Raw genomic sequence first — 24,497 nt, forward strand, 5'->3', positions numbered from 1 at the left:
GAGGCCAACCCAGGTAAGACACCCAACATCATGGAACATATTATGTGCATGCCATTGAAAAACCATGGATTATGGACTCAACAACTAATACATGAGCATTGTTTTTGCCTTTTACTAGATTATCACAATATTTTACCTAAGTTATATATTAATTAGTTAAAGCATTTTTTTAAATTTAAAACACTTTGCCAAGATAGAGATAGTACTGGGTGGTAGATTAGAGAAGGGTGGACTTAGAAATGGGGCAGTCCTACATTTGAATCTGGCTTTGCCAATTTTTTACTGAGTGATATTGGCCTGGTTAGTTTTATTGCCAGTTTTTGATTTTTCTCATACAGAAGAAACAGTATTTATTTGAAAAATTTTGTGGTAATAAAAAATAATACCAACCTAACTGCCCATCAGTAAATGAATGGATCAAAAAACCATGGTACATTTACACAATGGAATACTGTGCAGCAGAAAGAAAGAAGGAACTCCTACCCTTCATGACAGCATGGGTGGAAATGGAGAGTATTATGCTAAGTGAAATAAGCCAGGTGGCTAAAGGCAAATACCATATAATCTCACCTATAAGTGGAACCTAATGAACAAAACAAAAAATTAACAGAGTAGAACCAAGACATGGAAATAAGGAACAGACTGACAGTGATCAGAGGGGAGGGTGGAAGGAGATAACAGGGGAAAGAAGGGGAAGGGTCTAGTCAAGGAACAAGCATAAAGAACCCATGCACATGGACAACAGAGTAGGGACTGACTGTGGGAGCAGGGGGTGGGCAGGGCAGGGGAGAGCAACATGGAAAATTTGGACAACTGTAACTGAACAACAATAAAGTAAAATAACATGTGTTAAAAATAGAACTAATATCTACACAGTCAGTAGTCTAGAAAATGATGCATGTTCAATAAATATTAGCTGATACTTTATTTTTCTTGTTACTATAGTAAATAGGATTTTTCCCCTAATTTCTCTTTCTGATATTTCATTGTCGATGTGCAGAAATTCCATAGATTTCTGAGTATTGACTTTGTATCCTGCTATTTTGCAGAATTCACTTATTAGGTCGAATAGTTTTTTAGTAAAGACTACAGGGTTTTCTATGTACACTCTCATGCCATCTGCAGATAATAAGTTTTACTTCCTCCTTCCCAATTTGTATGCCTTTTATTTCTTTTTCTTGTCTGATTGCTGTGGCTAGAACTTCCAGTACTGTGTTGAGTAAGAGTGGTGAGAATGAACACCCTTGTCTTATTCCTGATCTTAAGATGAACTATCATAAAAATTCAATTTAATAGGACAAAGTCTCCCATGAGTTTCCTCTTTATAATGCAAATTTTTTTAAAAAAGGAAAGGGAGCTAATATATATTTACCACTTACTATACTCCAGTACTGCTCAAAAATTAGCACTTTGCTTCCTAATTCAGAGCACCCAGGATAACTTAGATAGTTAGGTTTAATAAAACACTGTAACTTCTCCCTGACCCTCAACAACATATGTAATATAAGTGAGTGAGTTCATAGCATTAACACATAGGCTGGAAATACCATGTATTTCCACAGACAAAAGGTTTCCCAGAACTTCAGTTCATGACACAATAAGACTGAACAGAGTAGGGTTGTCCTGGGCGTGGGTCAGTCATCTTCCTTTTGACTTGTACAAGGCTGTTTTTCCATTGTTATTGAGAAGTTGAAAGGAGTGAATGAATGGTAGAGTTCACATTTTTTCTATTCCCATGCCTCCAAAGAATATTATTTTTGACCATCCTTTCTACTCTCATTTTTCTCATTCTAATGATCTATATTTATATGTCCAATCCTAGGTATTTTTACGTATCCCCATTTATAATTTGTTGCTACTTCAGCTTGCCTGCTATTTTTCTCTTTTAGGAACAAACAGAAAATACTCTCAACATGGCATTGTAATTGTATATAATTAATCTATTAGAGGTAATAATGCTGGAAGGACTGAAGCACAGGAATTAAGAATACTCTAAAATGAGGAAATAGGAAATAACTGGTTTGGGTGGCCATGTCATGGATTCAAGTTTTGTTTACCCACATTAATAAACGGTGAGTAATAACTATGGCAAGCCCTGGCTGGTTTGGCTCAGTGGATTGAGCGTTGGCCTGCGAGCTAAGTGTCGCTGGTTCGATCTTCCAGTCAGGGCACATCAGAGAAGGAAAACTCTGACTCCAAAAAACCTCCGCTGCCTTGCGGCATACCTCTTCAGGGGAAAGGCTAAGGGAGTAAACCCCGACAGAAAATCCGGAGCCGGAGTCCCTAAGGCGGTTTGATGTTGTAGTCAACACTGGCAACTCCTGCGGCGCACCTGAACCCAAGCTGTATCGACTCCGTCTTTCCCTTGGACCCTTCAGCTGCGAAGAGAGGGGGGGTCTGCTGCATGGGCAACAGCAGACCCTCCATATCACCCTGCCCAGGCTCTGTAGCTTCAGCTCCACTGGAGAGGACACTCCAGCGTCATCGCAAGATGTCGATTCAACACGGGAGGAGACAGATACCGTGTCACTCCCGAGTCGGACTGCACAACCATTCTCGGCGGTGCAGATAGACTCTTAAGAAGCTACACCATCGTCTCTCGAGACGGACGGCTGCCGACGACGAATAACTATGGCACAAATTATCTCATGTAATAACCTTCTAAAAGCCGACAAACCAACAGTCATTCCCAGGATTTGAAATATCTTTGATTTTTGTGGGTATGTTGGTGTACATCCCTTTTACTTAGTTATTCTGTTCAAATCTGTTTGACATGAATATAACTCTGTTCCTTTTAAACTCATACAGATTGATAGTCAATAAAAGGTTCTGGGTATATAGAAATTTGTCCTCAGTTTTAATCTAGGTAGAAGATAATTTATAAAAGAACAGTGTGGCCTTGTGGAAACAATGAATCTAGATTATAACCTATTCATCATCTTAACAGATGAGTACCTAGAAAAATAATACAAATAGCATTAATTGAATTCAGTATTGTTACATTTCTAAAACTTTTTTTAAGGACTTTGTATTCATTGTTTCACAAAATCCTCACAGGTTACCAGATGTTGCAAATAAAATTAGTGAATTTTCAGTTACGTATGAATTTCAGATAAACATTTTTTATTAGAAGGATGTCCTATGCAATATTTGAACATACTTATATTAAAAATTATTTGCTGCTTATATTACTTCAAAGGTAATTTGATATCCAATATTTTTTCTGGCAACCATATGAAGTTGCTTTAATAATTACATACCGTTATTAATGATCCCCATTATCAAGAAAAGGAATTGAAGTTAAGTCACTTGCTCAGTGCCACACAGATATTTAGTTTCAGATAAAATTGAAATAGTCTTGATAGTCTGGTTTCACAGTTCATGCTCCTAACCATTTCACTATGCTTCTACATCAATGTCTATTCCTATGAGTAGCAAGACTGCCCCATGTGATCACTGTGGTCTCTCTCAACCTTAATCATCCATGACTTAATCCTATTTATCAAGGTAAAAAGGGGCTTTTCCTTTAAAAGTTTATTCCACTTCATTGCTCCAAAATGAATGCCTTTATTTACACAGCATCATTAAAACAGCACTAATGTAAATAACTTGCACATTTTTCTTGAGAAACTTTCCAGAGACCAATGTGCCATAACAAGCCAATCACTTACTATATCAGGAAATTGATTTTTGTAATGTATCCAATGGACCTTGCAGCCTCTCTCCAAGGTTTTACCTGCTAATTACTAGCTATTTAGTTATAAAAATGCTAATAAAATACACATAGATTTAAAAAGCAAGGAAAATGCACTTTTAAGTATCACCATGGTTCATTCTCTTCACTGTAAACCAGATTCAGGCCATGACAGACAGACCTGTTGTACACATGCTGTGGAATTGAATGCTTAAGAGGCACAAAGGACCTCCCAATCATATAAGCAGTAGTTCTAAATAGTTGCAGTTTGGGGGAGTGGTGATAAGAGGGCCAGATAAACCTACTTTATCTGTGCTCAGAAAAAGATTTTGAACTTATTTTGTCTGGCATTGTTACGGAACAGCAAGTTGGGGTCTCGCTGACTGCCTCTGCGCTCTAGGCAAAATTCCAGAGGCAAAGGTTTTGTGATAAAGGAAGAGTCTAGTCAAAAGCAGTTACTTAAGCCTACCCAATCACAGCTTTAAACACTTATGCCAATCAATTAACTCTAACACCTGAGTTCTCCTACCATTCCCCTGTTAGTTTCTGTAGGGTTAGTTATAAACTAAAACAACAGAATACACAAAAGCTACACAATTCTGGAAGAATGGCAGTCTTCTGCCTCAGAGCCAGTTACCTCTAGAACACCCAAAGAATAAACACGCCATCCTCTACCAGGCCAGCTCGAGCCTAGGCTATGCCTAAAGTTCCTTTCCATGTAAAATACCATCTGTTAGGAAATGCAGGCAGCTACAGCACAATCATCCAGCATACTTGAGGAAAAAGAGCCTGGATCAAACTTGAGAGCAAGAGCCAGTGAGTCTAGGAGCTAGAGAACCCGAGCCAGAACTAGAGCCTGAGAACCAGCTCAGGAGCTAGAAAAGCTCAGGAGCTAGAAAAGCTTCGGAGTTGCAGAGCCAGCCTCTTTTTACTTCCATTGGCTCTGGAGTCATTCAGCTTCTCAGCCAATCCTGTCCTAGACTGCTTTCTGTTGCTTCAGCAGACTCTTCCTGCAGACCCCTCCTACATCTTCCCAGTGATCCTAATCAGATCTCTGTAACAGCATCATTTCAGATAGGTCCAAGTGACATCTTTTACACCATTAGTTCATTGATACAGAGTGGCCAACTGCAGGAACTGAGCAGTATCTCAGATGCAGAATGGTTGTTCGCTGACAGTAGAGAGGGCTGTCTTATGCTAAAGACATGGTAAGAACAATTTATAAATATTCTGGATACAGGCAAGGCAGAGTGTTTGAGGGAAATCTACAGATGGAGGCTGAGAAGTCTGTGGGCTTGAGTCACTGCCAAGTAGTTCCATGACATTAGTGTCAAATAGTACTTGCTATGCCTAAGACATGAGACAAGAACTTGACAACTTTGTTCATTTCTTTAGCCTTGAAGAGCTGGCTGCTCTTGCTGCAATGGAGAGAGAGATGAACTCCACAACTGGGACACAAATAAACTTAAAAAATGAAGAAACTGTACTTATTAATGAAAATCATGGGTCTCTTCTGATTTACTGATTTACACCTTCACTATTCTTCTGGGCTGGTTCTTATATTTTTCTTTTTACCACTAATATTTGGTCATGTATATATGAAGGACATTGTCTAGGATCCCAAATAATAGATGTTGACTTGATAAAATATACTGCTAGCCATGTGCAACACCTAATTAAATCTAATATTTTTTCTACTACATATAAAAGCTTCTCTGAGTACATGAGTGGGGCGGGGGACTAAAAAGGGGTAACCTTAGCACCTCAGTAATTTATTTTATAAAGAAGAGCATTTGCTATGTAATGACATGATTATAACACCTAGGATGTAAACCACTATGCATAAGAGAGGGGAGTTATGCATATGATTATGATATTCTGCTCAAAATTCTTCAAAGATCCCCTCTAAGATCATCATGATTCATCAGACCACAAAGCCTTTTATCATCTGTCCAGGATTTATATCTCAAGTCTATCCTCTCTCACCTTCCCTCATGCTTTCCCAGCCCAAAGAGCAACAATGCATCTGCCATGTCTGGAATACCTCATATAATTTAACAATTGATGTCTGCTTGTGTTTCCCCATCTGTGTCGATCACTCATCCCCTATATTCTATGCATATTCATTTTTCAAAGTGCAACCTACATGCTAACTTCTCCAGGATATTATTGTATCTATATGCCCAGAAATAATTTCTTTTTCTTTCTTGGTGCTCAAATAACATTTCTTATTTCTCTAATTAGGGTGTTTCTTAAACAATATTATTGTTGGTAAGTTTATCTTTGATAATGCATAATGAAATCTGTTGGCATTTGACTAATATGTATTTTTTATTATATCCATGATGTCTGTGATTTAGAAGAAGTTTAATATGTTTGTTAAATGAATAATGAAATGAAAAACAATTATGTAGTAATTGTAGACTCTATCACAAGAAGCACAGAACTCATAAACACAGAGTCACAAATAGTTAATTGTTTAGTCCTTAACAGTTAATATGGTCATAAAATAATTTTGAGCACCAAGAAAATTGTTAAGGATATGGTTTGGGGTCAAGTATAATAGAAAGTATCATGGTTAATGAAAAAGTAAATAGTCTTGAAAATAGACAACTTGATTTTTTATCTGAAATGCTCTTCTTTTAGTTGTAAAGTCAATGAGTAGTGATTTATCTTCTTTGAGATTCATTGTTAACTGTAAAATGTGAATGATAATAAAAGAGGAGAGAAGGAGGTAAAAAAAGAAGAGAAATAGAAGGAGAGGGATTAATTAAGTGTTGAATTCAATCTGATACATAGTAGATGATTATTAAATATCAATTCACCTCTCCTTTCCTGGGATCTTGTGAGTTAATGATTGAATTTGAATTAGTCATGACAATGGAACAGACCAAGTTAAAGCTGTCTAGAAATAGAGAAGTAAAAGAAAACTATAGAATATGTAGACATTAAATTTTTTTAATTGCTATTTCATAAATTCAATTTTATCTACTTTCAAGTGTGAAAAAAGTACTAACATTTTTTGACACATCTGCACTATTTTTTTTTTTTTTTTTTTTTATCATCACACCTGGTGGCTTTTTAAATTTCAGTAACTCCATATGGAAGCCGGTCTCTTTATAGTTTCATCTTTTGGAAACTATAGCAGCCTCCTTTGCGTCACCCTGTCACATTTGTATTAAACTTTCTGGTGTATTATGAAAAACAATAATAGTGCCTTCTGCTTGAAATAGATATAAATTGCAGGATTTTTTTTTTTTTTGTAAATTGCTCATTTACAAAAAATAAAATATTTTCAGTTGCCTCAAAGATTTTGAAACAAAGCATATCTTCTGTCCATTTTTATAATGAATAATTTCCTTTGAGTATGCAGATCTCTGAACAGGGCTCATTATAAAATTAACACTTTTGGTAGTTAATTGACTACCTACTTTAATGACACTTCTACTTGATTGTAAAAATGTCTAGAAAGGAAAACAAAATTTTTATTAAATGATTAGTCACTTGCATTAAATATTAAGAAATAATTTATGATTCTGAAAAGTTAAAAGATAAAAATTAGAAGATATTCTAAGAATGGTTAACAATTTAAATAGGCTGTATCTTTACTACAGTGATGTTAGTATTCAGGTAAACATTACTCATGAGGAAGCTCTTTCAAGAGGTCGGGATAAATGGGTATATCTTAACTTATGGAAGTTAAAAAGGCAATAGTTATTCTCTTAATGGTAATCAAAGAGGTTGATGTACACTTATCTCTGTTTACCTTCACCTTCATTCTGATATCTTCACTTTCACCTTTGTAGACTTTCCTAGAATATGGTCATTTATAGACTGGGAATGTCAGCAATGTTGTGATATCCAGTGTCTTTGGAAGTCTACTTTTAATGATCCACGTAATGACATTCTAAGGAAGGAATCTCAGATGCATCTATAGAAAGAAACTATAAAATTTTCTGTGTGACTTAAAATTTATTGAAACCTCAGTTTTTGGACAAGATGCCAGAGAAGCACTTCCTCCTGATCCTCACTACTAAATAGAGCTAAAAACCCCAGACAAAGTAAAAAAACAAACAAACAAACAAAAAAAACAAAAACAATAAATTCTCTGAAAGGTGTTAGGAAGAAAATGAATTGGTTTGAGATCTCAGGACTAGAGGAATACAGTATCATGGTATCTCTCTTCAAGTGAAGAGAGTGACTGGGTATTTTCCAACAACCAAACTGAGAACAGAGGCATTCAGGTAGGCGCATTTTTCTCCTTGACTGGAAGGAGCCTCTCCTAAATACCAGGTTGGACCTGACAGAACCAGCAAGGGGAATTTTGATCTACAGTCCTGGTCCTGAGAGCTCTTTACCTGGTCTAGAAACACCAGAAAGGCTGATGGGGAAGGGGGCGGGATAGAGTGGACACACCTGTAGGAAGTCACCTCACAAGACAAGGCAGTCTGCGGACCACTCTCCATATTCAACAGGCAGGGGTGACCTGTCACAACAAGCATCCTGCAAGGGAAGTTTTTTTCACCCTCCTGGCTGGAGACTCACATTTGCCACCAAGATACAAAACTGGGGAGGACCATTTCTCCCTCCTTAGGCAAACAAGGGACAGTGGAAACACCAGCAGTACCATATAAACTGAGCTGACCAAAATAAAAGTGTGGAGTCTTTACAAATTGAAATGTCATTAGAACCACAGCCCACAAAAGTATACCAGGGCACACATGCTAAACCTAAGTATCTCACCCTGAGTTCTGATGTCTGGCTCAGTCCATCTAATCTGACATGTATTACATTTAGCCATTGCCTAGATTTAGAAAAGCATATGGATATTGTCAACAAAAGAACTCTGTGGAAGAGCAATAGAAAACTGGCAAATGAAAAGACACATCCTATGGATGAGGAAAATGAAAAAAAAATACTGATCAGTAAGCTATTGAGTATTTAAATTGTCCATTCACTTGGAAATCAAAGCATATACCACTTCAAAGTTAGGATCATTTATACAATCAATTTTTGTGGCAAGGAAATAGTTTTTAAAAAAGGGGATCTTCTAACATTGCCTCTTATCAAAAGAACTAATTGTGGGTCTAGTGACAAATTCAATAAAGTTAGATAATTACATTTATCATAGTAATCCTAATGTTTGTTTATATCACCATTGAGCAACTAATTTTCTTTCGGAATCAATCTGGTCAACTTTGAAGAGACAATATAATAAATCAGAGATCATTAACTTTAATTGTTATGTTGAATCTTCAGGATGGATCCTGTGACAGAGCAAACCATAAATAGTCCTCCTCTCAACGTTGGCCTGTGAGTAAGCAGCACAGCAGATATAAGATGAGTGTTCTGTCAGATTGAGATAATCAGCCACCGAGATTGCAATGGACATAGATGAAGAATACTACCTGAAGAAAAACTGTGTTTGGACAAATTTTCCTTTTCTTTCTTAATATGAAAGGTAATTGAAAAGATTTACATTTACTTCAATAAAATTTTTATATTACTGCTGAAAATAGAAGGAACTCAGACTAAATATGTGTTTCTTTAAGGCCCTGGTAAACAACAACTTGATGCCTGACTAAAGACCGCCTTCTCTTTTTTTTTTTTGAAACATTATCAGTATTTATTTCTTTTTTTTTTCAGATTTAATGTGTTTTATTGATTAAAATATTACATTTGTGCCAATTTCCCTTCCCTCTGCTCCCCTCCACCCGGTGGCCCCCTCCCTCCAGTTGTCCCACCCTTTTAGATTATGTCCATTAGTTGTGCATACAGTTCCTCCCAACCTCTCTCCGTCTATTCCATTCCCTCCTACCTTGATCCCCAATTCCTATATCATCTCCCTCCCTTTCCCCATTCCCCCTCCCTGTTGACCTCCCCCCAATATGCTTCCCGTACCCACAGTTCCTTTTCCACTCTCGTTGCCTATTTAGTTTGCCTTTGTTTCATCTCCCTAGCTTCTGTTTTTTTAAACCAGTCCCTTTAACATCTCATATAACAGTGGTTTGGATCTAATGAACTCTTTCAGTTTTATTTTGTCCTGGAAACACTTTCTCTGTCCTTCTATTCTGAATGACAATTTCGCTGGATAGAGTATTCGTGGTTGTAGGTTTTGGATTTTCATTACTTTGAATATTTCTTGCCAGTCCCTTCTTGCCTGTAGGGTCTCCCTTGAGAAGTCAGCTGATAGTCTAATTGGGACCCCTTTGTACATAATTCTTTTCTTCTCTCTTGCTGCTTTTAAGATTCTCTCTTTATCTTTAATTTTTGACATTTTGATTATAATGTGTCTTGGAGTGGTTCTCCCTGGGTCCAGTCTCTTGGGAACTCTCCTTGCTTCCTGGACCTGTAAGTCTATTTCCTTCCCCAAGCCTGGGAAGTTCTCCTTTATTATATTTTCACTCAATTTTTCAAGTTCTAGTTCATCTTCCTCACTCTCTGGCAAACCAATGATTCTTATGTTGGGCCTTTTATAGCTGTCCCAGAGGTTTCTGATCCTCTCATTGTTGCTTCCCATTTCCTCTCGCTGCTTTGGTTGACTGCTTGTTCCTTCTCCATATTCCAGTTTGTTGAAATGAACTCTGGATTTTTTTTCCTCACCTTCTATCTCGTATGCGGTTTTGTTCCTTTCGTTATGAAATTTTTTCGCTTCTTTCTTATCTTTTTCCTGCTCTTTTGTGAATTCTGTAAGCCACCTGATAACAATGGCCCAGAATTGAGCCTCTGACAGGTTTCTTATCTGTTCATCTGTCAGGTTCTCTATCTGCTGTCTGGTGAGCTGTGCCACCGGGATTTCTATAGTTGTCTGCCTCATTTTGACAGATGCGTTTTGTTTTCTTGGGCCTGCTGTCGGGGGCAGTGCCTGTGTACTCGTAATGACCCAGCGACCGGCGGGCGCCGTTTGGCGTCACAAATCAGCGACCGGCGTCTGCCTGTCCGCGACCTATTTCGCAGCCCTGTGGTGCTTTCTTTGGGGGCGGGGGTCCAAGATGGATTCACACAGTTATTCAGCTAGGAGACCGGGATCCGACCTCCCGTCCCCCTGGGCCTCACTGTTCAAGGCGATGTGGCGGCCGCTCTCCCCAGCGCCGGAGTCGAGCACCGCCAGGGGCTTGCGCAGCCAGGATTCCTTGCCGCCCGCCGCTCTGGGTGCGACCACAAACAGCACTGCCCTCTTTAACTCTTACCTGCCCAAATGGCACCGCTGGTTTATAACTTCATATGTTGGACTTCCGTGTAGTTTTATTTTCTGGAATTTCTAGTTATCCTTTGTTTTGAAGTAGTTGTATTCCTCTCTAGTTGTAGAGGGAGACCTAGCGTGTCCGTCTAAGCCTCCATCCTGGCCAGAAGTCCCAAGACCGCCTTCTCTTGATGAGTTTACAGACGACCAACATCTTTGCTCTCAGGAGTCAGATAAAACTTGGTGCTTGGCAGTTCACTCCAAATGTGTTCCGCTCACCTTTCTTTTTTTCTCTCCCTTCCTTTCTCTCTAGTTAGTTTCTCAGTCTCTGAGTTGCTCTAAACAGAAGACTATTAGCTCTTTGGGATTCCTTGTAGTGATAGAGTATCTAATACCTATGTAGGGATATGTTTATATTGATCATATTTTGTGGTTTTCATACAAACAGTGCTGTTATATTAAATTCAGTTTTCTCTTCATTTCATTTCAATAAAATACCTTAAAGTTTGTCCTACATCAGTGGACAATGAGCTATCTTCCCCAATCCCACCGGGGCTACATGACTGTAGTCTTTTTAATGAATTACCATAATTTATTCAGCTTTACTAGGTGATATTTAAAGTTTTATAATCTTATAGTTTTATAAAAATGCTGGAATGTTCTTAAACTTACTTCTTTATACATAGATGTGACTGGCTCTATAGTATATATCCTAAGTAGCACATTTTCTGAGTCAAACTGTTAAGTCTATTGAAATGATGATAGGTAATGCTGAGATTGTTTTACAAAGATGTAGAATCAGTTACACTATGCCAACATGTATGAGAGTATTGCTTGGTTCACTGTTTTAAATAGTCAAAACCCTTATCTATGATCCTATCTATCCTGCTCTGTCCCCTGTTGTGTTCAATAAAATTAATAATTGTTAAAAAAACAAGTAAGTCAGGAAACAGTTCCAACTCCTCATCAACAAACTTTTCAGTGTAGAGTTTTGCTTTGCATTGTAACAATAGCATTTTTAGTGGTATGAGTTCCTTGCTAAAATCCAAGTTCTTAACTTGGCCTTAGCTGAATTATCCTATCCCCTCCAAAGAATGGATTGATTTCTTCTCAGTGACCTGCTCCTTACTCCAGTGGTCACTGGTTTCCTTGCCAAAAGACACAATGAATTACAACTTTTTTCTCATTTTTAGACACTTGCACAGATAGAAGTAGCTCCATAACATAACAGAACAGAGATTTTGGTCATCATTACTAAAACATTTTATATAGAAATAACTAAAGTATGTTCTGATTTATAAGTATTGCATTCTATAAAGTTTACAGATTCCCATTCCTTCCTTGATAAAGATTTGTATCTGAAGAAGTTAAGTGTGTATAGAGTACAATGATCTCTTGTAGCCCAAAGATCAGTACTTGCTGCATCATGCCCAAGAAGAAATCAATCTATTACCAGGGAAAGAACACACTGTTCAATAGCTACTTTGGCAAACTGGAGATTGGTGTTAAGGGGAATATTAGAATAAATTATTTTTAAAAGGACCACCTTGAAAATCTAATTTAATAGTATAAGTGTATATGAGAAACAATGTGTTTTTGTTTGTTTTATATATATATATATATATATATATATATATATATATATATATATATATATGTATATATCAGAGAAGGAAAACTCTGACTCCAAAAAACCTCCGCTGCCTTGTGGCATACCTCTTCAGGGGAAAGGCTAAGGGAGTAAACCCCGACAGAAAATCCGGAGCCGGAGTCCCTAAGGCGGTTTGACGTTGTAGTCAACACCGGCAACTCCTGCGGCGCACCTGAAACCAAGCTGTATTGACTCCGTCTTTCCCTTGGACCCTTCAGCTGCGAAGAGAGGGGGGGTCTGCTGCATGGGCAACAGCAGACCCTCCATATCACCCTGTTCAGGCTCTGTAGCTTCAGCTTCACTGGAGAGGACACTCCAGCGTTATCGCAAGATGTCGATTCAACACGGGAGGAGACAGATACCGTGTCACTCCCGAGTTGGACTGCACAACCATTCTCGGCGGTGCAGATAGACTCTTAAGAAGCTACACCATTGTCTCTCGAGACGGACGGCTGCCGACGACGACGACGATATATGTATATATATATATATATATACAAGGTGGGGCAAAAGTAGGTTTACAGTTTTGAGATGTGTAACATAGAGTTTATTCTTATATTACTTATTATTATATGATTCTCCATCCAAACAACTGTAAATTTACTTTTGCCCCACCCTGTATATATGTTGTATTAAGAGGAACCTTTCTAGATTAGCAAATTCTGTGGCATCTATCAGTGTCAAGGTATAACAGCTTCAATTTTAATTTTCAAATATGAGAAAAATGTAATTATTTTTAAGAGCTTTAAAAGTTTTCCCTAAGCAATTTTCTTTTGTCTTTTCATAAGAATATGGTATTTGAAGTAAAAAAAAAAAATCTTAATTAGAATAAATCTTGGATGGAATTGCAGCTTTAAATAGACAATTTGGAGTCCTGTAGTTTTATTAATGAAAGTGAATTCTTGTCAGTGGTTTGTTTTTGCTTGTTTATCTGTTTTGTTTTTAAATGTCCAGCTGCTAAATAATGAACAAAACTGTGCAAGATGTCAAATGTTGTCACCAGAAAATTAATCAACTAGGATTCATGAGTATAATTATAAAAACCACTTCCCTTTCAATGTCATGGAACTCATTTCCCTTCAATTTGCTCATTGAAACTGGTTTCCCCTTTTTTGGATTAAATTAAGTGCAGTTTCAAAATTTTTTGAGCATTATTGGGTGAAACAGGGTGTCAACACAAAAATTAAAATTTCTAAATGTAAATAATAATCATATAACTGAATATATATGAAATTTAGACCACACACTTTCTCTGTATGCAGGAAGACTGAAGATAGATAAATGGAATATAATTGGCTTCTTCTCTCATCCTGTTTTGTTCTTAAGAAGATCCTATACTAGCTCTCTCTCAAATGTGTCACCAGGACACACTTATTCTTTGGTGATCCAAGAGGGTGATCCAAGTGCTCTGTGAACACAGCTAGCCAGACTGTGTTGCACCTTAGAGATTTTAAAAGGAGAGTTAGTAAATAATTCACCGTGTTCCCAGACTGCAGAGAATATATATTACATAAAATATGTTCTCTGGTTAAAAGTGAAGGAACAGTAACTTGATTTTTAAGTGACAAGGTAACATTCAACTTACTGATTGGACAACTTGATTTCAGTGGTGAAGTTCAAAAATATTTTCTTTTATGTTATTATTCAATTATGAAATTCCCTCTTCCTTTGCTATTTATTATAGTAAATATTAAGAGAATTCATGTGTTTACCCTATTTTCTTTTATTATTTTGTTTATTTTTTATTGTTGTTCTGTTACAGTTGTCCCAACTTTTCCCCATTGCTGTCCTCTAACCCCCTCCACCTACCTCTGATCCCACAGTCAATCCCCACCTTGTTGTTCATGTTCATGGGTCCTTCATACATGTTCCTTGACTAGACCTTTTCCCTTATTTTCCCCATTATCTCCCTCCCCCACTACCCTCTTGTCACTGTCAGTTTGTTCTTTATTCCATGCCTCTGGTTATATTTTGCTCATTTGTTTGCTTTGTTCATTGGGTTCTTGTTGTAGGTGAGATCATATGGTATTTGTCTTTGGCTATCTGGCTTATTTCACTTGGCATAATACTCTCCATTTCCATCCATGCTATCATATAAGGTAGGAGTTCCTTCTTTCTTTCTGTTGTGTAGTATTCTATTATGTAAATATACCAGTTTTTTTGATCCACTCATCTACTGATGGGCACTTATATTGCTTCCAGCACTTGGCTATAATAAATAGCACTGCTATAAACATTGGGGTGTGTAGGTTTTTTGGAATTAGTGTTTTATGATTCTTCAGGTATAATCCCAGCAGTGGAATTACCAGATCAAAAAGTTTACATTTTTAGTTTCTTGAGGAAGTTCCATACTGTTTTTCACAATGTCTGTACCAGTCTGCATTCCCAGCAACAGGGCACTAGGGTTCCCTTTTCTCCACATCCATACCAGCACTTATTGCTTGTTGATTTGTTGATGATGGCCATTCTGAATAGTATGAGGTATTATCTCATTGTGACTTTAATTTGCATCTCTCTGATGGCTAGTGATGTTGAGCATTCTTTCATATGCCTTTGGACCCTTTGTATGTCCTCTTTGGTGAGGTGTTTGTTCAGGTCCTTTGCCCATTTTTAATTGGATTGTCTGTCTTCTTGGTGTTGAGTCATATAAATTCTTTATATATTTTGGAGATCAAATCTTTGTCTAAGGTATCATTGGCAAACATGTTTCCCCGTACTGTTGGTTCCCTTTCCATCTTGTTGATGTTTTCTTTTGCTGAGCAGAAACACTTTATTTTGATGTAGTTCCATTGGTTTATTCTTTCTTTTATTTCCTTCATTCTAGGAGATATATTGGCAAAAATATTGCTATGTGGGATAGTTGAGATTTTCCTGCCTATGTTTTTCTCTAGGACTTTTATGGTGTCACAGTTTACATTTAAGTCTTTAATCCATCTTGAGTTTATTCTGGTGTATAGTGTAAGTTGGTGGTCTAGTTTCATTTTTTGTATGTCCCTGTTCAGTTCTCCCAGCACCATTTGTTGAATAGGCTCTTTTCACTCCATTCGATGTTCCTTCCCCCTCTGTAAAATATTAGTTGACCATATAGACCTGGTTTATTTCTGGGCTCTCTATTCTGTTCCATTGATCTATATGTCTGTTCTCATGCCAGTACCAGACTGCTTTGATTATAGTGGCTGTGTAGTAAAGTTTGATATCAGGTGTTGTGATTCCTCCTTCTCTGTTCTTCCTCAAGATTGCTGTGGCTACTCAGGGTCTTTTTTGGTTCTATATAAATTTTTGAAGTATTTGTTCTAGGTCTGTGAAATATGCCATAAGTATTTTAATAGGGGTTGAATTGAATCTATAAATTGCTTTGGGTAGTATGGACATTTTAATGATGTTGATTTTTCCCATTCATGAACATGGTATATGCTTCCATTTATTTGTAAATTCCTTCTTCAGTGTTCTGCAGTTCTCTGAGTACAAGTCTTTTACCTCCTTGGTTAAGTTTATTACTAAGTATTTTATTTTTCTTGTTGCTATAGTAAATGGGATGTTTTTTCTAGTTTCTATCTCTAATATTTCATTGTTGGTGTACAGAAATATCCTCAACTTATGAATATTGACCTTGTACCCTGCTATTTTGCCAAATTCACTTATTAGGTCAAGTAGTTTTTTTGGCAGAGTCTCTAGGGTTTTCTATGTACACTATCATGTCATCTGCAAATAACAATAGTTTTACTTCCTCTTTTCCTGTTTGGGTACCTTTTATTTCTTTTTCTTATCTGATGCTATGGTTGGAATTTCCAAAACTATGTTGATTAGGAATGGAGAAAGTGGACATCTTTGTCTTGTTCCTGATCTTTTGAAGTACTCCCTCTTCTTGAATTGTTGTAATAGTTTGAGAAGGATAGGAGTTAGTTCTTCCCTAAATGTTTTGTAAAATAAACATTTTTCTTTAAAAAAAAATAGCTGTGTAAAACATCAGTTTTTAAGAGAAACGAGATGGCGGAAGAGTAAGTGGAAGCTACACTAACCTTCCCCCAGAACTAGTTTGGATTTACAACTTAATTTTGGAGAAATCATTTGGAATGACCAACTGAACACTAGCTGAATAGAAGTCTTATAACCATGGAGAGACAGAAAAGGCCGCTACATCACAATGTGAACAGTAGGGAGTGCGGAGATGTGGAAAGACTGTCTGGGCTCACACAGGTGGCAGCTGAAGGGACTGAGAAACAGCACGGCAGCTTGGGGTGCCCGCTGAGAAGGGCAGGGTCTAAACCCACAGATAAGCTTCCCAGCCTATAGCAACAGAGTGGAAAATAAAATAGTATCCAGCTGAGAAAAGAGAAAAGCCACAGGGTTTCTTGCTAGCCAGAGAGAAACAGCTGGAGAAAAAGCTCTTAAGCAGATCACATACAAAAATATTTTGGCCCCCACTTAACCTGGGCTCTAGCGAAGGGAAGGCAGAGAGGACTAGAGACGCTTGGGGAGAGGTTGGCACAGTGGCTTTGAGGGGAGAACTGGGGGAGCAACTGATCAGGTCCCAGTGCTGACTCATCCCCAGTATTGCAGGCAGACCATTCCCCTCCAAGTGGTGTCAGCCTGAGTGGAAGCAAAATCCCAGCCTACAGTAATTAAGCTGCCACACCCATGGTCTTTAAACCTGATGACTAATCACAGATTGAATAGATTAAAAACTAAAGAAGTCAGACAAAGGCAGTAGATCCCTGGAAGTCTCCAGCAGGCTGCCTAGGCCCAGACTGATACAGGATCTGATGCCACCAGTGGCAGATCCAGGAAGTGCAGATCATTCTAAGAAGAACCAACAAACAATAGGAGTCACAAAAGTGGGCAGACACAGTAACAATCCCCCATCGAAAGGAAAGGTAGAATTCCTAGAAAGAGCTCTAAATGAAATAGAGGGGAGCAAACTATCAGATATGGAATTCAAAACATGGATTATGGAGAAGCTGAATGAGCTCAGTGGAAACTTCAAGGAACTCCAGAAAAACTACAACAAACTTACTGAGAATTACACCAGCATGAAAAAGGACATAGAAGCTATCAATAAGAGCCAGGAGGAAATGAAGAATATGATCTCTGAACTGAAGAACACAGTAGAAAAAATTAAAAGCAGGCTAGAGGAAGCAGAAGATCGGATCAGTGAGATGGAAGACAAAAACCCCCAGACAGTGCGACAATATGAAAAAAGACTGAACAAGACTGAACAGGCTCTAATACAGCTGCAGGACAACATGAAATGTAATAATATCCATATCATAGGAATTCTAGAAGGAGAAGAAGAGCAAGGGATACAAAACCTCTTTGAAAAACTAATGACAGAAAACTTCCCTAACATGAGGAGAGAAAGAATCATGCAAGTCCAGGAAACACAAAGGGTCCCAATGAAGATGAACCCCAACAGGCCCACTTCAAGACACATCATAATTAAAATGGCAACATTCCAAGACAAAGAGAGAATCCTAAGCGCAGCAAGAGAGAAACAACTAATAACATACAAGGGAGCTCCAATAAGGCTATCATCAGATTTCTCAGCAGAAACACTACGAGCCAGAAGGGAATGGCAAAAAATATTCCAAGCAATGAAAAACAAAGGCCTACAACCAAGAATACTCTACTCAGCAAGACTCTCATTCAAAATGGAAGGTGAAATAAGGAGTTTCCAAGACAAAAGAAGGCTAAAAGAATACATCTCCACCAAACCAGCATTGCAAGAGATGCTAAAGGGTCTGCTTTAAGAAGATGAAGAAACAGAGAGAGACAGTGAGGAACACGAGTACAAAGGGGGAAAATGACAATGAATAAGTACTGAAAGAAAGAAGAAACTTCTACCATTTGCAACACCATGGATGGAACTAGAGAGAATTATGCTTAGCGAAATAAGCCAGACAATGAAAGAAAAATACCTTATGCTGTCACCTATTACGGGAAACTAATGAACAACACAAACAAATGAGCAAAATTGAACCAGAAGTATGTAAACAAGGAATAAACTAACAGTAACAAAGGGGGAGATAGGAGGAAGAGAAGTGGGTTAAAAGGGGAAGGGTCTAGTCAAAGAACATGTATAAATGACCCATGGACATGGACAACAGGGTGGGATTAAATATGGGAGAAGAGGGGGCAGGGTGCAGGGAAGCAAGAGGGGGGAAAATGGGACAACTATAATGGAAAAAAATTTTTTTAGTGGGGGAAAACATGAAAATATAAAGAATGGAAATGCAAGTTCAGTGAATATTAGAAGGACAAGGATTTTCCTTCACACTGTATATTTTTCGCCCTATCTGATCCACCCAGAGTTTGGCATTCTAAAGAAGTAAGTAATGACATAAGTTTCTTTGCATAAAACTAACAAGACCAGTTGTTAATAGAGGTTTTTTTGACTAAGACTTTGACTGGAATGTCATGCCTAAAGGAGACATGCTTGGGCTCTGGTTGTTACCAAAAAGCCCTGAGGAACTGGGATTGACTTTCAAAGGTAATAAAAGTCCATGAGATAAAAGGCCTGGTACCTTGGTTGGATGTGTGGTCCATGGCAATCTTTCCAGGGAAGGAATGAAGGTTGTTTTCCTGAAACATGGCTAGAAGGGACCTTAAGGGACAATGGAAAACCAGAAGGACTTGGAAAAGACAGGTGTTTACAGGCAAGAATAATGCCAGGTATGTGGTTCTGCTTCTGTGCCCTGAAGGGCAGACTGAAGGTCACCCTAAATGTTCCTTGTGTCAGTTCCAGCAAAGCAGAACTAAAGATTATAAGTGATCATTTTCTGCTCTTGTTGTATTTATGCAAATGAACAGGATAAATTAAAAATGGATTTAATGCAGTCCCTTTAATGACAAGGAGGGTAATCTTAGGGAGAAAAATTGTGATTCAAGGAAAATCACAATGCTCAGTGGTAGACTATAAAGTAGTTCAGCTGACCACCTTTAAAGTTTATCTGCATTTAAAATATGTCTTCATTTGAAAGTTAAACTATGTCTGTGGTATTATCAAAGATGTTTAATTTACAGGCAAGAAGAATGTCAAATGCCTTGCAACTGGATGTCTTTTTGTTAAGACAGTCCTACAGAATTAGAGACTTATATGTGGGTTATGTTACATAAATTAACATGTGTTTTCTGTTTTCAAAGGGCATAAGCCTATGATCTCATTACCTGAGTGATTGTCTGTATGTGTAGGCCTCACTTAATCCTGTCTGCATTGCTGCCTCCTGAGACTCAATGGTTTGGCTGAACTAAGTGGCTGGGTTGGTGAAGAATGGGGTGGTCTGTGGGCTTCACTTTAAAACTGGTTTCTCTTTTCTGTCCTAATGGCTTGGACAGAAAGAGCCCAGAGGTCTGAGAGGGGGGAAACCTTAAATATTTCCTCAGCCCAAACTAAGTATAATGGGCAACAGGGTTTTGGACAGGTGAGATATACCTGGCACACCTTCCTTCAAAGAAGCCCTTCTTTTCCCTAATGTGGGACATTGAAAAATTAATACCTCTCTTTTGTCATCTATTGGTTATGGATTGAATGATGTCTTTTAACCCTGTTGCCAAATCTGTTGCCTCCAGAACACAACAAGGATACCAGCCTGTTAAATAAAGCATGCCATTGTCCTGGGACAGCCAACTGACTAGAGTCTGTACGATTCTTCCCCATGTCGGAAGGCCGCCCTTCCCTCTGTACCCCACTCTTATTAGGCATTTCTGGACACAAGGGTAAGTAGGACGATGACCATGTCTAGCTTGAAGCAGATAGAAGAGCTCGAGACCTTTTCCTATTGTCCTTTATAATTTTATAAAGGGTCTTAAGTCTGAGGGGAGCAAAGGATAAAAATTGGAACTATTGTAACAATATAATCAATAAAATATACTTAATAAAACATCAGCTTTTCAGGTAATAAAACATTATAAAATTAATTATTTCATACTTTTTGATAGCTTTATTGAGGTATAACTCACGAATAAAAATTGTATATATTTAAAGCGTAAAACTTGATGTTTTCATATATCTATGCTGCAAAATGATTATCAAAATCAATCTAATTAACATATCCATCATCTCACTTAGCTATTATTTATTCAATTATTTATTATGGTGAGAACATAAGATCTATTCTCCTAGGTAATTTCAAGTATATAATGCAATATTATTAACTACAGCACTATGCTGTATATTATTAAATCTCCAAAACTTATCCATCCTGTATAATTGAAATTTCATACAACCTGATCAATATCTTATTTCCCCTATCCACCAACACCTTGCAACCATTGTTTTACTTTATATTTCTATGAGTTTGACTTGTTAAATGCCAGTTGAAGTGAGATCACACATCATTTTTCTTTCTGTTTCTGGCTTATATTAGTTAGCATAATGTCTTCTAAATTCATCCATGTTGTCACAAATAACATAATTTCCTGATTTTTAATCGGTGAATAATATTTCACTGCATATACATACTGCATTTTCTTTATCCTTTCATTTGTCAATAGACAATTAGGTTAGTTCCTTATCTTGACTACTGTGAATAATATACTGTCAATATGGAAGTTCAGATAACTCTTTGAGTTATGAAATTAACCTCTTTTGTATCTATACACACAGGTGGGATTGCTACGTCAGGTGGTAGTTCAATTTTTAATTTTTTGAGGAATTTCCATATTGTTTCCATAATGATTCTGCCAATTTACCTTTCCACACACAATGTACAAGGGTTCTGTCTTCACATCCTAGTTAGCACTTGCCATTTCTTGTCTTTTTGGTAATACCATTCTAACAAGTACATAGCAATATCTTGAGGCTTTAATTTACATTTCCCTAATAATTAGTGACTTTTAGCACTTTTTCATGTATCTGTTAGGCACTTGTATCTTTCCTTTTGAGAAATATCTATTCAGGTCATTTGCTCATTTTTTAATTAGGTCATTTGTTTCTTTGATGTTGAGTTTCTTATATATTTTTAGATATTAAATTTATTAGATTTATGGTTTGCAAGTATATTCTCCTATTCCATAGATTGTCTCTACATCTTGATTCCTTCTTTTGTGGTTCAGAAGCCTTTTAATTTGGTACAATCCCATTTGTCTATTTTTGCTTTGACTACCTCAGTTTCTGGAGTCATACCCCAAAAGTGATGGATGACTGTTCAAGAAGTTACTACTTATGTTTCTTTCAGAGTTTCAGGTCTTAAATTTAAGTTTTTAATTCATTCTGAGTTGAGTATATGGTGTGAGACACTTTTCAGCATGTAGAAATCCAGTTCTCCCATGGCCATTTATTGACACAGTCTTTTCTCCGTTGTGAATTCTTGGCAGACTTGTCAAAGATCAATTGACTGCAATTATTTCTGAGCTCCCTATTCTGTCACATTGGCCTGTGTAACAAGGAAGGCAAGAGAATACAATGGAGTAAAGACAGTGTCTCCAATGCATGGTGTTGGGAAAATTGGACAGGTACATCCAACATAAATAAATAAATAAATAAATAAATAAATACAACCAGACCACCAACTTACACCATACGAAGGATAAACTAAAAATGGATAATGACTTAAATGTAAGTCATGAAACCATAAAACTCTTAGAAGAAAGCATAGGTAGTAAAATCTCAGACATCTCTCACACAGTCTCTTTGCTGATACCACTCTTAGGGCAAGGAAAAGAAAGGAAAAACGAACAAATGGGGCTGCATCAAACCAAAAAGCTTCTTCAAAGCAAAGAAACAATTAACAAAATGAAAAGAGAACCTACTGTATGGCAGACCATTTAGTAAGGGATTAATTTCCAAAATACATAAAGAACACCCACAACTTTAAACAAAGAAGACAAATAATTAAATTAAGTAATAGGCATAGGACCTGAATAGACAATTCTCCAAAGAGGACATACATATGGCCAATAGATATATGAATAGGTCCTCAACATCACTAATAATCAGAGAAATGCAAATTAAAACCACAATAAGATATCACCTCACATCTGCCAGAATGGCAAATGATCAAACAACAAGTGCTGGCGAGGATGTAGAGAAAAGAGGACCCTAGTGCACTGTTGGTGAGAATGCAGACTGATGCAGACACTGTAAACTGTAATTATTTTTTAAAGATTTAAAAATTATTTTTCTATTTTTTGTTAAAATGTCATTGGGATTTTTATAAGAATTTCATTGAATCTGTAGATCACTTTCGGTAGTATGGACATTTTAACAATATTAATTTTTTCAATACATAAACAAATATATCTTTGCATTTATTTGTGTCTTCTTCAATTTTTATCAATATTTTATATAAACCTCTAATAATTGAATAAGTATAGTACTCATACATAAGCTTACAGAGAGTCCAATAAAACAAAACAAAGATCATTAATAAATCTAATCACACAAGATAATTTAGCAAATGATTAACATGTCATCTCAGATCACTAAGAAAAGATGAGCTATTTATTATATTGTTCTCTAACAAATGGACTGACATAAGGACAAAAAATTAAGATTAATATATGGCTCACACTAAAGGCCAGAGAAAATTACAAATGGATCAAAGATTTAATCAATAAGGATACCCCTTCTAATTATGTTTCTAAATCTATCATCCATTAAAAATAAGTATAACCACATTGTCTAAACGTTTGCATAGCATCATTATGTAAGCAAATTCAAAACATAATGACAAACTGGGAAAAGTATTTCCAATTGCTGTCAAATAAAAAATGCAATTCTAATGTGTAGAAAGTACCTACAAAGTGATAACAAAATGATTAATAACTCAATGGAAAATAAGTATAACCTCTGATTAGGAAGTTCACAGAAAAGGAGAAAATAATAACTCAAAGATATGGCAAGTTGCTTAAATTTAATTCTAATAAAATCACGTTGAAAAAGTGTTCAAATATATTTTTCTTTAGAAAATAACATGATAATAAAGTTCTAAATTGTGTCACTTCTGTACTTGTAAGGATTATTAATACAATTTTATACATTATTAGTACAACTTCTGTGGATAAGAATCACAAATGCACATACATTTAACCCAGATATTCTACTTCTAGACATTTATTCTAGACATATATGCACATGTACTACATGTTGAAGTGTACAAAATTGTTTTTAGTTGATTGTAAATATTTGGAAAATATTTTAAATAACATAAATCTCCAGTACTTCCATGATAGAGAACATAGCATAGCTGTATAAAAAAATAAGGAAGTGCTCTGTGTACTGATATAGAATAGTATATCACATAAATTGTTTAATGAAAAAAAAGTGCAGAACATATGAATTATGTGCTACCAATTGTTTACAAAGATTATAATAAAAACACTTATTTATGTTTACTGTTATACAAAGGCATTTTGGGAGAATACATAAGAAACTAACAACAGTAGCACCTGTGCTTGAACATAAAGAGAAAATTCAGTAACTGAGCAGATGGAGTTCAAAGTAGAAGGGAGATTTTGATTGTTATATGTTTTTATATGTTTTATATTTATATTATGGGAACATCTTATCTATTAAAATAGTTTATATATAATATATATCTATATATCTATATATCTATATCTATACCTATATGACACATGGTAATTTCAAATGGGAGTTGTAAATTGAAACACTTGACCTTACTTTTAATTCCATAGAACCCTTTCTTCTTAGAGCACTTGGCATGGGTTTTTTATGGGTCATGCTTTGGGAAATGTTAACATACAAAGTAGAAGACCTGAATTTAAGAAGAGGCATTGTCTCAATTTAAGCATCTTTTCTCATGGGACCTCTGTTTTCTGCTTCTAACATTTTCCAGCTTTTAAATTCTCTCTATATATAGTACTGTAAGGTAATTGAGGTTTTACTCTCCTAAGCATCAGCTTTTGCAACACAGAACACACTTAGTTACTGAAGAGGCAGGTGATGGTGGATGGGCTTTCATACCTGGACATCCCGCCAATGGTCTTTATATAAGATTCCATGGTACCAA

The sequence above is a fragment of the Furipterus horrens genome, unplaced genomic scaffold, assembly GCF_987537825.1.
Source record: "Furipterus horrens unplaced genomic scaffold, mFurHor1.1.pri manual_scaffold_5, whole genome shotgun sequence".
Classification (NCBI taxonomy): domain Eukaryota; kingdom Metazoa; phylum Chordata; class Mammalia; order Chiroptera; family Furipteridae; genus Furipterus; species Furipterus horrens.